Source organism: Rousettus aegyptiacus, unplaced genomic scaffold (genome assembly GCF_014176215.1).
Source record: "Rousettus aegyptiacus isolate mRouAeg1 unplaced genomic scaffold, mRouAeg1.p scaffold_m13_p_1, whole genome shotgun sequence".
In the NCBI taxonomy this organism is placed as follows: Eukaryota; Metazoa; Chordata; class Mammalia; order Chiroptera; family Pteropodidae; genus Rousettus; species Rousettus aegyptiacus.
This window is the reverse complement of record NW_023416284.1, coordinates 141970924-141982878: the sequence shown is the minus strand read 5'-3', so window position 1 is coordinate 141982878 and position 11955 is coordinate 141970924. Positions and strand designations below refer to the sequence as shown.

The 11955-nt window shown below is 31.9% G+C and overlaps 1 protein-coding gene across 2 annotated transcripts in view; it reads right to left on the bottom strand.

Moving 5' to 3' along the window:
• Positions 1–11955, bottom strand: part of LIN28B (lin-28 homolog B) — a 95785-nt gene that overhangs the window by 12269 nt on the left and 71561 nt on the right. The gene's annotated exons all lie outside the window — the stretch shown is intronic.

The following is an 11955-nucleotide window of genomic DNA, read 5'->3' as shown; positions in this document are numbered from 1 at the left end:
ATTTAATAAAATTGAATAATCAAATAATTAATATAATATTATTTAATTAAATAATATTTAATAAAATTAAATTATTAAATAATAATTAAAATGAAATAATATTTAATAAAATTAAATAATAAAATTAAAAATTTTCTAAAGACATACAAATGGCCAACAGGTACATGAAGAGTAGCTCAACATCATTAAACATCAGGAAATGCAACTTAAAACCACAAACTGAATGGCCATCATCAAAAGACAAGAGATAACAAGTGTTGGGGAAGATGTGGAGAAAAGGGAACTCTCATGCATTGTTGGTAGAAATTTAAATTTGTGCAGACACTACGGAGAACAGTATTGAAGTTCCTCAAAAACTTAAAAATAGAACTATCATATGACCCGGAAACACTTCCTTCTGGGTACATATATGCAAAGGAAATGAAATCACTATCTTGAAGAGATATCTATACCCTCATGTTCACTGCAGCATTATTTACAATAGCCAAGACAAGGAAACAACCTAAGTGTCCACTGATGGATGAATGAAGAAAATGTGAGATAGATAGACATACATACAGATAAATGTCATGTGCTACTTAACGACGACGATACGTTCTAAGAAATGCGTCTTTAGGTGATTTTATCATTGTGCAAACATCACAGAGTGCACTCACACAGACCTAGATGGCATAGCCTACTACACACATAAGCTACATGGTATAGCCTATTGCTTCAAGGCTACAAACCCATATAGCATGCTACTGTACAAAAGCAGGTTAAATTAAGCACAAGAGAAAATGATGCAATCAAGAGACACATAAACACAAGATGTACGAGGCTGCTGCTGGCATAACTAGGATCACTACAAACACATGAGTAATGAATGTGTTGTGCATTTTCTGTCGATAATTACATCATCAGACAACAAGAACTTTTTAGCTCCATCATAAGCTTACAGGATCACGATAGTATATAAGATCCATTGTTGACCCAAGAATTGTTGAGGTCCATGACTATACACAATGGAATATTACTGAGACATAAAAAGGAAGTCCTGGCATTTATGACAACATAGATGGACCTTGAAGACATTAAGCTAAGTGAAATAATTCAGGGGAAGAAAGTAGTGTATGATCTCACTTATATGTGGAATCTAAAAAAAAAAAAGTCATACTCAGAGTAGATAAGTGGTAGTTGGGGGCTGAGAGGGCTAGAGAAAGTAGTAAGAGGTTAGTAAAAGACCACAAACTTTCAGCTATAAGATAAATAAGGTCTGAGAATCTAATGTAAATGAAAAAACATTTTCCTTACAGGAATTCATGCCACCTTAATGCATTTACTCTTTTCTAATATGTGATGTAATTTTCCCTTCGGTTTGCCTACTTCTCAATTCACTGTGCTGGAAAACACTGAAACAAGGGTCAGGAAACTTTGGCTCTTGTTTTTAGTTTCGCTAGTAACTAACTCTCCATCTCATTTCCAAAATGGTGCTAGGACTTGAATTCTTCTGATTCTCTCAATTTGATCTGTCTATGATCTTGGTATTTCTCTACCCTCATAACCAGTAAGTTAGCCTGTTTTTATGACTTTCTCCAAGAAATATTTGTCAGTCCAGTAGTGGTCAATGGGAGGTAAAAGAGATCCAAATTTTTCTAGAGTTAGTACTGGCAAGGTGGATACTAGGAAATGATAGAGGGAGGGGGACTACTTTGCTTATAAAAGCATTATTGAAATGAGTCAGTCCCAGCTGGGAGGAGAAGCAAGTAGGACCAGAAGGAACACAGAGGATAAAAAGCGGGGAGGGAGGATTTCAAATACCTAAACTCAGTAGTCTCAATCTTCTCTGATTTCATAACCCTAAATATCAATTATAGTACATGTTCACCTGGAACTGAGATGATATAAATTATTACTCAATTGCCCCATGTAATCTTGGAGTACAAAACTATTGGCAGAAAACCTAATCTGTTTAACAGTATTCTGTATTGCCTCCATAATGTTCTATTAATTATACAATTAAATAATTTTCTGATATGTGGGAAATAATCATTTTGAACTTAAGGCTCTCACAGAAAAAAAGAAAATTTAGAAATAACATGATCACCTAGAGAGATGATAAAATAGTGGAATAAATCATCACTATTTCATTATCCTTCAATTTTCTTATTGCATTACCCACAGTAGGGTCTGATTTTCCCATTAAAGACATCAGGAAACAGTAATTTTTTGGACATATTTTTGTAATTTTTTTGTTTACTTTTTCATTGAACACAGTTGAGAATTCAAAAATATTCATTTGTTAGATGAATAAGAACACAAATACAAAAAGGTGGCAGCAGTCCAGACTCTTAATGATTTATAACTTTGAGTTCCTAAAGAAAACTCAGAGTAACTTTGTTTTAATAAATTTCATCAGAAAATTCTGAAGATGAAGAAAATTATAAAGATGTTAACCTCTGTATAATATAGTTTTGCATATAGGGACTCTGCTCACTACTCCTATATACTAGAAACTATTCTTTCATTTAGTTTCCAGGATACTCTATTATTATATTTGTTTTTATTCTACCTTTCTGATACAATTTTCCTACCTTATTCTCAGTACCTTCCTAGATTCACCAAGATCTAAACTTATGCTTATCTAGCATCTCTCCTTTGAAAAACGGATACATTTCCTTTAAACAAACTATTTTTTATGCTGATCACTCACAAATTATTCCCACTTTGATGTCGTCCTGTAATTTCAAACTCAATTAATCTCTTCAAGGCAATTTTGACCTCTAGTTTCCAGATCTCTTCCAATATTTATTGATTTTTCCTGGAAGTTCCATCATTCATCATTGCATTCATAGTATTAGTCCTTATATTATTTGGTTGGTTCAAAGAAAAGGAAAGAAATTATTAAAATCTTCACTATCTTTTTGTCCTTTCAAAGCAAAATGGAAAGATAAAGCTTACTCTTGGGTCAGCGCTCTTAAACTTATTAACAGTTTTCTCTGTTTCTTATCCATTTGGAAATAGATTTCTGGTATCTTATCTTTATGCCATGCCAAAGACTGGTCATGCTTACTGGTACTTCGGGTATTTTTATTAGCACAATTGGCCCACTCTATCATCAACCAATGGTGATCACATTAATATTATCTTAGATAATGTAAATAACACACATATAAATTTATTAAATCAGTCACCTTGTATTTTTTTTAAAAGAGTGTAGTAAAAGAATAAAAACGATGAAAAGGTAAACTGTTAGGAGCTGTTGCAACGTGAAGGTGAAAAAGAGAATATTTAATATTAAAAGGGCAACGTTATTAAAATGGGCTAGATATAGAGTGACTGTCAAAAAGAAATGAAAACATAAATTCCCACCTACTTTAATTTTTGTACCAAATATTACTGTAATGTAGTCTAGTCAATATTGCAACATAACAGTCACCCACTGAGCTATCATGTAACTTTCTGGCAGAAACCTCACCTCCTGGGCAAAAACTACCAAAACTCAGCCCAGTTTCCCATTATCTAGTCATCTTTTGACAATTTTTTCTGGCTTTTTTTTTTTTTTACTAAACTTCAGTAATCATAAGGAGTTTTTAAATAAGTAGTAATGAGAACTGAAACAACTATTGGGTGATGTGCATCTTTGGAGATACTGTTCATGTGAAATTTGAGAAGAGTCTAAGGTTAAACTCACAGAGGAGACATCATTGAAAGAACAGATGGTAGTTAAAGCCATACGACGGAGGTTATTAGCAAAATCTGAAGAGTGAGAAGAGGACTGCTGATAAAGCTTTCAGAAATACTTTTGTTCAATAACTTTCAGGTAGAGGAACTAATTAGAAGTCTAAGAAAGAAGAGTCAGATAACTAGGAAGGAAGACAAAAAAGGAGGCATTTCTCTAGTTTAAAAATAAAATAGTTTTGCATTGGAGAAATTGGCTAACAGTGATCGAATAAGATGATCACAAAATAGGCTGATGGATTTGTCAAGTAGGAGGTAGTCTCAGGTAGAACATACAAAAATACAAAAGAATAAAGGAACTAAAATTGAACTGCAGTGCCAGTATCATATTTAACAACCTCAAACACATGACATCTTAGGAAATAGGTTTGCCAAGGAGATTCACTTCCTCAGAGAGTGTAGAAGACCCTTCCAAATATGCACACTACCTATTCTTTTGAAAATCAGGAGAGTCCAATAGAATAACAATCAAAAGCCTTTAAGAGTAAAATCATAAAAAAAGAAAAATGACACAAATACTTCTAAAATACTCAGATTAGCAAACCATTTTCAAAACTTAAAAAAAAATCAATCATACAAAAAATCAATGAATTATAGTCTCTTCAAAGTAACACGTAAAAAGACTCTTACTGTAGCAATGAAAACAACTAAAAATACTAGGGAAAATATTTTAAAAACTTCTTTCGGAATGCATTACTGATCAGGCAGGAAAGTAAGGAATGCTTAGAAGTGAAAAATAAAGTGAAAGCAGAAACCTAGGGTGGTAAGCAGAGCACTGAAACATTCTCACCCTGGAGGCATCTACAGATGCACATTACTTTGTAAGGGGGATGATGAGTGGAGAGGTCAGGTAACAAAGCTTAGGATTTGACTGGAAGTTGACAGTCTAATAAGAGATCCTGCCCCATTGCAAATAGACCCCTCCTCCCCAAACTGCACTCACAATGTAAAGATAAATGAAAAAAGCAACTTGTCCCCCCGCCCCCCGCCCCCAAGAACAGCATGAAAATGTTTCTACCCCTAACATAGTGATGGGAGGAAGAGAAAACAAATCACTGCTGAGAACTGATAACTACAACCAAGACCGTGTATGGGTTGTAGCTCAAGAGGAGATATGGCAAGAGCTGAGAATTTATTATAAAATGGTTTCCATTTGGTACAAGTGCCTCTCAGCACATAATAAAGCAAATACACACAAAAAATCTCTGGAAAACATGTATCTTTCAGCCAAGAATCAAAGAATTCCAATAGATAGAAGTCCAAGAAAAATGAGCAGTTAAAAAATCATAAAAGACATAAGAAAATAGGGCACCAAAACTACACTCAGTAGCATCAGACCCAAAGATTTCAGATATTGAGATGACTATATACAGACTATAAAATAAATACATGTTGATATGTTTAAAGCAACAGTTCTTAACATCAGACCAATGTCTGTTTTTTTATAATATTTTTGTAGTGCCCCTATTCTTATTCTCAAGCAATTTAAAATAATATAATCTACACACACAGAGCACACTACATGTTTTCTTTATAATACAAAGGGGAAAATAATTTATAATAAAATGGTATATTTTTTTAATTAAAAAATGCAGTTATGAAACCACACTGGAAGACATAATGAAATTATCACTTGTTTATGATATATTTGGATTTCAGAGAAGCCATTCCATATAAATACAGGAAAATAAAAAAAGAAAAGGTATAGGGGAATACTAGAATAAAAATTAGTGTCAGTGTACCTATATGCAATAAGAGGTGGGAAAATTACCTTAAGAAGCATAATGTGTCAAGACAAATTAAGAAACAATCAACATGTAAGAAATCAAAAAATACAACACTCTTCAAATTAGTTAGACTTATTTCATAAGTGTGGTATCCAATTAATTCCCCATGTTGTAACATGGTAGACAATAGTGATGAAGTATAATAGAAAACATATTATGTATTTTTTAACTCCACCACATTCTGAGACATAAATTCAGTGTCGAGTATATAAAAAGACTTTGGAAACCATATCTTTTAATAGATGATGGAGAAAAGTTGATGGATTCGAAAATAAAATATTATACAAGAGACTATAAAGAAATTGTTTCTGGGGACACTATTACAGTAAACTGAAAAACAACTTGTAACCCCCAAAGAAACAATTTCTACATGTTTTTTTTTTTTTTAACAATATAGATTCTTTATCTCTGTGTTACAATGAAAATCAAGAATACATAGGTTCAGTGGATTTCTGACCATGACAGACTTACTGTTACTAGACCTGCTCTTCAGTAAATAACTATAAAACTGGAAAAATAAACAGATATAAAGCAACTGTTAATAAGTATCATATGGAACAACAGGCAATAGAAAGCTGTGATACTTTATAGAAGGGGAATGTTTAAAGTAAGCACCATGTTTGACCTGGCTTTCTGCCTGAGTAGACTCTTGAGAAATAAGGATCAAGAAGATGGGACCCAAGTATAGTACAGTGGTGTCAGTGAGCTGAAGAGGTGAAGATTTGAGCTCAGGGTTTATGAAGCAATTCTTGGGACAGACTACTGGAGAGATCTGTGCAAAAGAGAACCCTTTACCTCCATACATAGAGTGAGACTGCAAAGCATAACAGAAAGAGACTGTAGTTGTTTGGTGGAGAAATAAGCAGACACCCAAGGTCACACAGTGCTGAGAAATACCAGAATTTTACTCGGCCAGGGTGAAGAGACCACACTGGATTCTGAGTCCAGTACCTTGGGCATTCAGTTGAGATCCCGGTAAGCTCATACCTTATGAATAAGGAAAAACCATACCCTAGAGGAAGGGCCACCCCATAGGACTAAACACAAAACCAACAAATCACTACAGTAATCTAGAACAAAAACAAGGCTGGCAGAATAGAAATCTACCAGTAATTCAACTGCCTGTCAGAACAAGACACAACACCTTGTAAAGAAGATAAAAACCCAGACTCCCTACAACCCATAAGCCACACACGTTCTGCATACAATAAAAAAATTACTAGACATGTAAAGAAGCAGGGAAAATCAACTCACATGCAAGGAAAAAAGTAGTCAATAGAAAAGACTTTAAAAAGACCCAAATGTAGGAAATAAAAGGACTCAAGACAGCAATTATAAATATGTTCAACAACATTAAGAAGGACATAATGAATAAACAAATGAGGAATCTTCGCAGAAAAAAATGTAAACCATAAAAAGTAAACCAACTGCAAATTCTAGAAATGAAAGCTATAATATCTAAAATAGAAAAATCACTGATTGGATAACAGCATCTTAGAAATTACAGAGAAGTCAGTGAACTAAAAAACAGATTATCAAAAAAAAAAAGAAAAGAACCGAAATACATGAACAGAATCTCTATGACATGTGGGACAATAGGAAATAGTGTGATATATATGTAATTAGTCTCAGAAGTAGAAGAAAATATGGTGAAGAAGAAAATACTTGAAGAAATAAAGGCCAAAAATTGTCTAAATTTTATTAAAAAGATTTGGGGCAACAGATTGAAAAGTTTATACAACCCCAAACATGATAAATACAAGGAAAACCACACCATTGCACATCATAATTAAACTATTAAAAATCCAAATAAAGGAGCAAGGCGAAAAAAAAGACACATTTCATATTGTGAAACAAAGAAACTGAATGACATGTAATGTCTTCTCAGAAACAGTGGAGAACAAGTGACAATGGAAGAACACCTTCAAAATTGTAAAAGAAAAAATACTCGCTGAGAGAGTTTGTGGCCAGCAGACTGCCACAAAAAAAAAAAAAAAAAAAAAAAGCAAAAAAAGCAAAAGGAAAAAGTTTCTTCAGGCTCAAGGTAAATATTACTACATGGAAACTTAGATCTACACAAAGGAATAAAGAGAACTAGAAATGAGAGATGTATATATAAACATAAGATACTACTTATTTTCTACTCTTAGTTCTGAGGTATATATCAAATGAAAGCAAAAGATTTATAAGATGAAGTAAATATATGACAAAGTAGTACAAAGGATAACATTAGGAATGAATGAAATTATATTAATTATACTTTTGTAAATAAGATTCTTACATTTCATAGCACATGAAACAATATTAAAAGGAGGCAGAAAATGAAGAACAGAGAAACAAGAAACATGATAAAACAAAAAGAACAAAATGGCAGACCTGTACCTAACTGTATCAATAATTACATACAAATAGTCTCAATGCTCCAATTAAAAGGCAGAGATTATCAGGTTTTTTAAAAAATTAAAACCTAATTATATCTTTGACTATAGGAAACACTTTAAGTATAGTTGCAGATTTGTTGAAATTATAAGGAAGCAAAAACATAAACCATGCAAACAATAATCATAAACAGCTGGTGTAGCTATATCAGACAAGGATACTTCAAAAAGAGATATGTTATAAAAGAAGTGAGTAATTTCATAAACACAAAGGGTCACTCCTTCAGAAAATATTCCCATATGTGAATGAAACTCACTTGCTGTTAACAGTTTCCAATTTCCAAATGCAGGAAGCAAATACTGTCAGAATTCAAAGGAAAAATAAGAGAAATGGCACAACTATAGTTGGATTTTCGCATCTCTTTCTCAGTAATTGGTAAAACAAGTACACACACACACACACCATATAAAAGATATGAGCCACATTATAGAACAATCCACACAATATCTGCAGAATGAGCATTCTTTTCAAGAGTACATGGAACATTGTTCAGGACAGAATATGTTTGGGGACATAATGTAAGTCTAAATGAATTTCAAAAAGTTGAATTCATATATAATATGCTTTCTGATCACAATGGAATTAGGTTTAGAAATATATAAGGCAGAGAGAAAATCTAGTATTTTAGAAATTATACATTTTAACAGATTAAAGAAGAAATCACAAGTGTAATAAAAATTAAAACAAAATGTTAAAATTTGTGAGATGCAACTAAAGAAATTCTTAGAAACTTAACGCTTCAAATGTTTATATTAGAAAAGAAAGGTTTAAAAAAAAATCAATGGTCTAAGTTTTTACCTTAAGAAGCTACAAAAGAACAAAAAACCCCAAAGTAAGTAATTTAAATTAAATAATTAAGAGCAGAAATCAAAGAAATAGAAAACAAACAAAAAGTTAAGAAAGCCAAAAACTAGTTTAAAAAGATTAATAAAATTAATAAACTATTAGTAAGATTGATCAAGAAACAAGAGAAATTACCAAGAAACAAGAGAAATGAAAGACAGGATATTCATGTTACAGACATTAAAAGGATATACAAGAATATTATAAATAATTTTATGCAAAAAACACTCCACAAATTAGATAAAAACCCATTCCTTTAAAAAAAAATACAATAAGAAAACTGACCTAAGACTAAAGAGAAAATCTGAATTGCCTTTTTTGATGATTAATTTTATGTGTCAATTTGGCAAGGCCATGGTAGCCAGTTTTTGGTCAAACACCTGTCTAGATATGTCTGTGAAGGTCATTTTTAGATGTGATTAACATTTAATTCAAGAGACTTTGAGTTAAGGAGATTACCCTCACATAATGTGGGAGAGCCCGCTCCAATCAGTTTAAGGTTTTAAAAGCGAAGAACTGAGGTTCTTGAGAAAGAGTGCGTTTTGCCTCCATACTGCCTTTGGATTTGAGCTGTAATATCAACTCTTCCCTAGTTTTTCAGCATACTGGTTGGCTCTGCAAATTTCAGACCTGCCAATCTCCAGGAAGTCTGCCTTCAGACTGACTTCACCTCAAGGTGAGCCTAAAGGCAACGTCAAAAATTCTCTGGGTTTCCAATTTACTGGTTCTTCAAATTTCGGACTTGCCTGTCCCTAATAGTAGCATGAACCATATATATAGATCCCATTTCCCCAGGGAACTCTATTATACCTTCTGGCCATTAAAGAAATTGAATTCGCAATAAAAAAATTTTTCAAAAAGGAAAGCTCTAAGCCCAGATGGTTTCACTGGTGAATTCTATCAAACATTTAAAGAAATTTTAAAAATAATTGATACAATCTTACAAAACTCTTTTTATGAGAACACTTATTTAAGAAGATGCAAATAATCTTCTTAAATAATACCTAAACCTGACTAATACATTACAAGAAAATAAAATTATATACTACCATTTTTCATGAACATGGACATGGACATACAAATCATTAGCAAAATATTAGTAAAAAGTGCAGCATTATATAAAAAGAATTATGTATATGACCAATTGAAATTTATTCAAGAAATACACAGTTGGTTTATCACCTGAAATGTCAGTTAATTAATTTACTATATTAATAAAAACATTTAGTCATTTCAGTTCAAACAGATAAAAGCATCTGACAAATCTCAACATTTACTCATGATTAAAAACTCTCAGAAAGTAAAAAAAAAAAATTTACAATAGCATTACAGTGCATAATACTCAAGAATACAAAAGGTATGGCAGACTTTATATTATAAAACAATATTCAGAGAAATAACAGAAAACCTAAATAAGTGGTTATATACCAGGTTAATGAATCTGAAGACTCAAATTGTTAAGATGTCAATTGTCACCAAATTATTCTAGGATTAAATGCAACCTCAATCAAATTCCCAATCAACAAGGTCATTTTGTAATTTATACAATTGACTATCCAAGGCTATTCTAAAAAATATAAACAAGATTAGAGAACTGATGCTACCTGATTTCAAGACTTACTAGAAAGCTGCGGAAGGGTTTTTCAAACTTGGCACTATGACATTTTAGGATAGACAATTCTTGTTAGATGGTGCTGTCCTGTAAATTATAGGACTTTTAGCAGTATCCCTAGTCTCTATCTACAAGAAGCCAGTAGCAACACTGCTTCTCAGTTTTAACAATTGAAGATGTCTCCAGACATTGCCAAATGTTCCTCGCAGGGCAAAATCACCCCCAGCTGAGAAACAACAAACAAGACAGTGTAGTATTAGCATTAAGATAGACAAATAATATAGAGGACAGAATCCATAAACATGTCACCTCTATGCGGTCAATTGATCTTCAACAAAAACACCAAGGTAAATCAATGAAACAAATAAAGTCTTCATCAAAAAGGCATTAGAAAATTTAGATAAACATATGGGGAAAAAAGAACCTCATCTTCTACTTTACACGACATATCAAAATGAGTTCATTTATGAGCGACAGACCTAAACATAAGATGAAAACAGAACTTTTGAAAGGAAATATGGGAAAATTATTTTCATAATCTTGAGGTAGGCAAACATTTCTTAAAGAGAACATAATAAGCACCAATGATTATAAAGAACTGATAACTGGACTCTACTAAAATTATAAAGCTTCTGCTATCAAAAAACTGGTATAAAAATGAAAAAGGTAAACCTCAGAAAATATTCTCAATACATTATCTGTCAATGAAATTGTATCCAGAATATATATAATGAATTATTATAACTCAGTAATAAAAAGGTTACCCTATTTAAAAATAAACGAACAAAAGAAGAAATATAAATGGCTCAAAGTACATGAAAAGATTCTCACCCATCATCATGGGAATGAAAATTAAAACCGAAATGAGACACCACTACACAGTCAGTTGAAAGACTTACATTAAAAACATTAAAAATTTAAATACCGAGAAAGATGTGGAACAACCTGAACTCATAAAAATTGCTGGTTTAGAAAATGCCGTTTCTTATTAAATTTGGAAAACTACCCTATGACCCAACTATTCTACTTTTATGTAATTACTCAAGAGAAAAATATGTGTCCCCAAAAAACTTTTATGAAAAGTTTACAGCAGCTTTATTCATAATAGCAACACATTGTAAAACTGTGACAGCATGACTCATTCCAATTATGATAAGTTTAGGCAAAACTAAACTATAGGGACAGAAATCAAGAGTGGTTATATATAGAGAGCAGAGACTGGCTGCAAAGAGGCACAGGGTAATTCATAGAAAGATGAAAAAATACATGTTAATTGTCATATTTGTTCGATGAGTGTATATTTTATCAAAATGTATTAAATTATAAATTTCAGATCTGTGCATTTCATTATATATAAATTTTAACAGAATTAAAAATGTAAAGTATGAAAATAATATGAAAATTATTAAAAATATGCAATAATATGAGATATTTTAAAATAACTTATTCATGTATATATGCTACTCGATAATATTTGAATTTAAATCTGTTAAAAGAAGTCTCGTATCTGTTCTGCAATGTATTTACATATGACTACTACAAATTAAGAGTGAT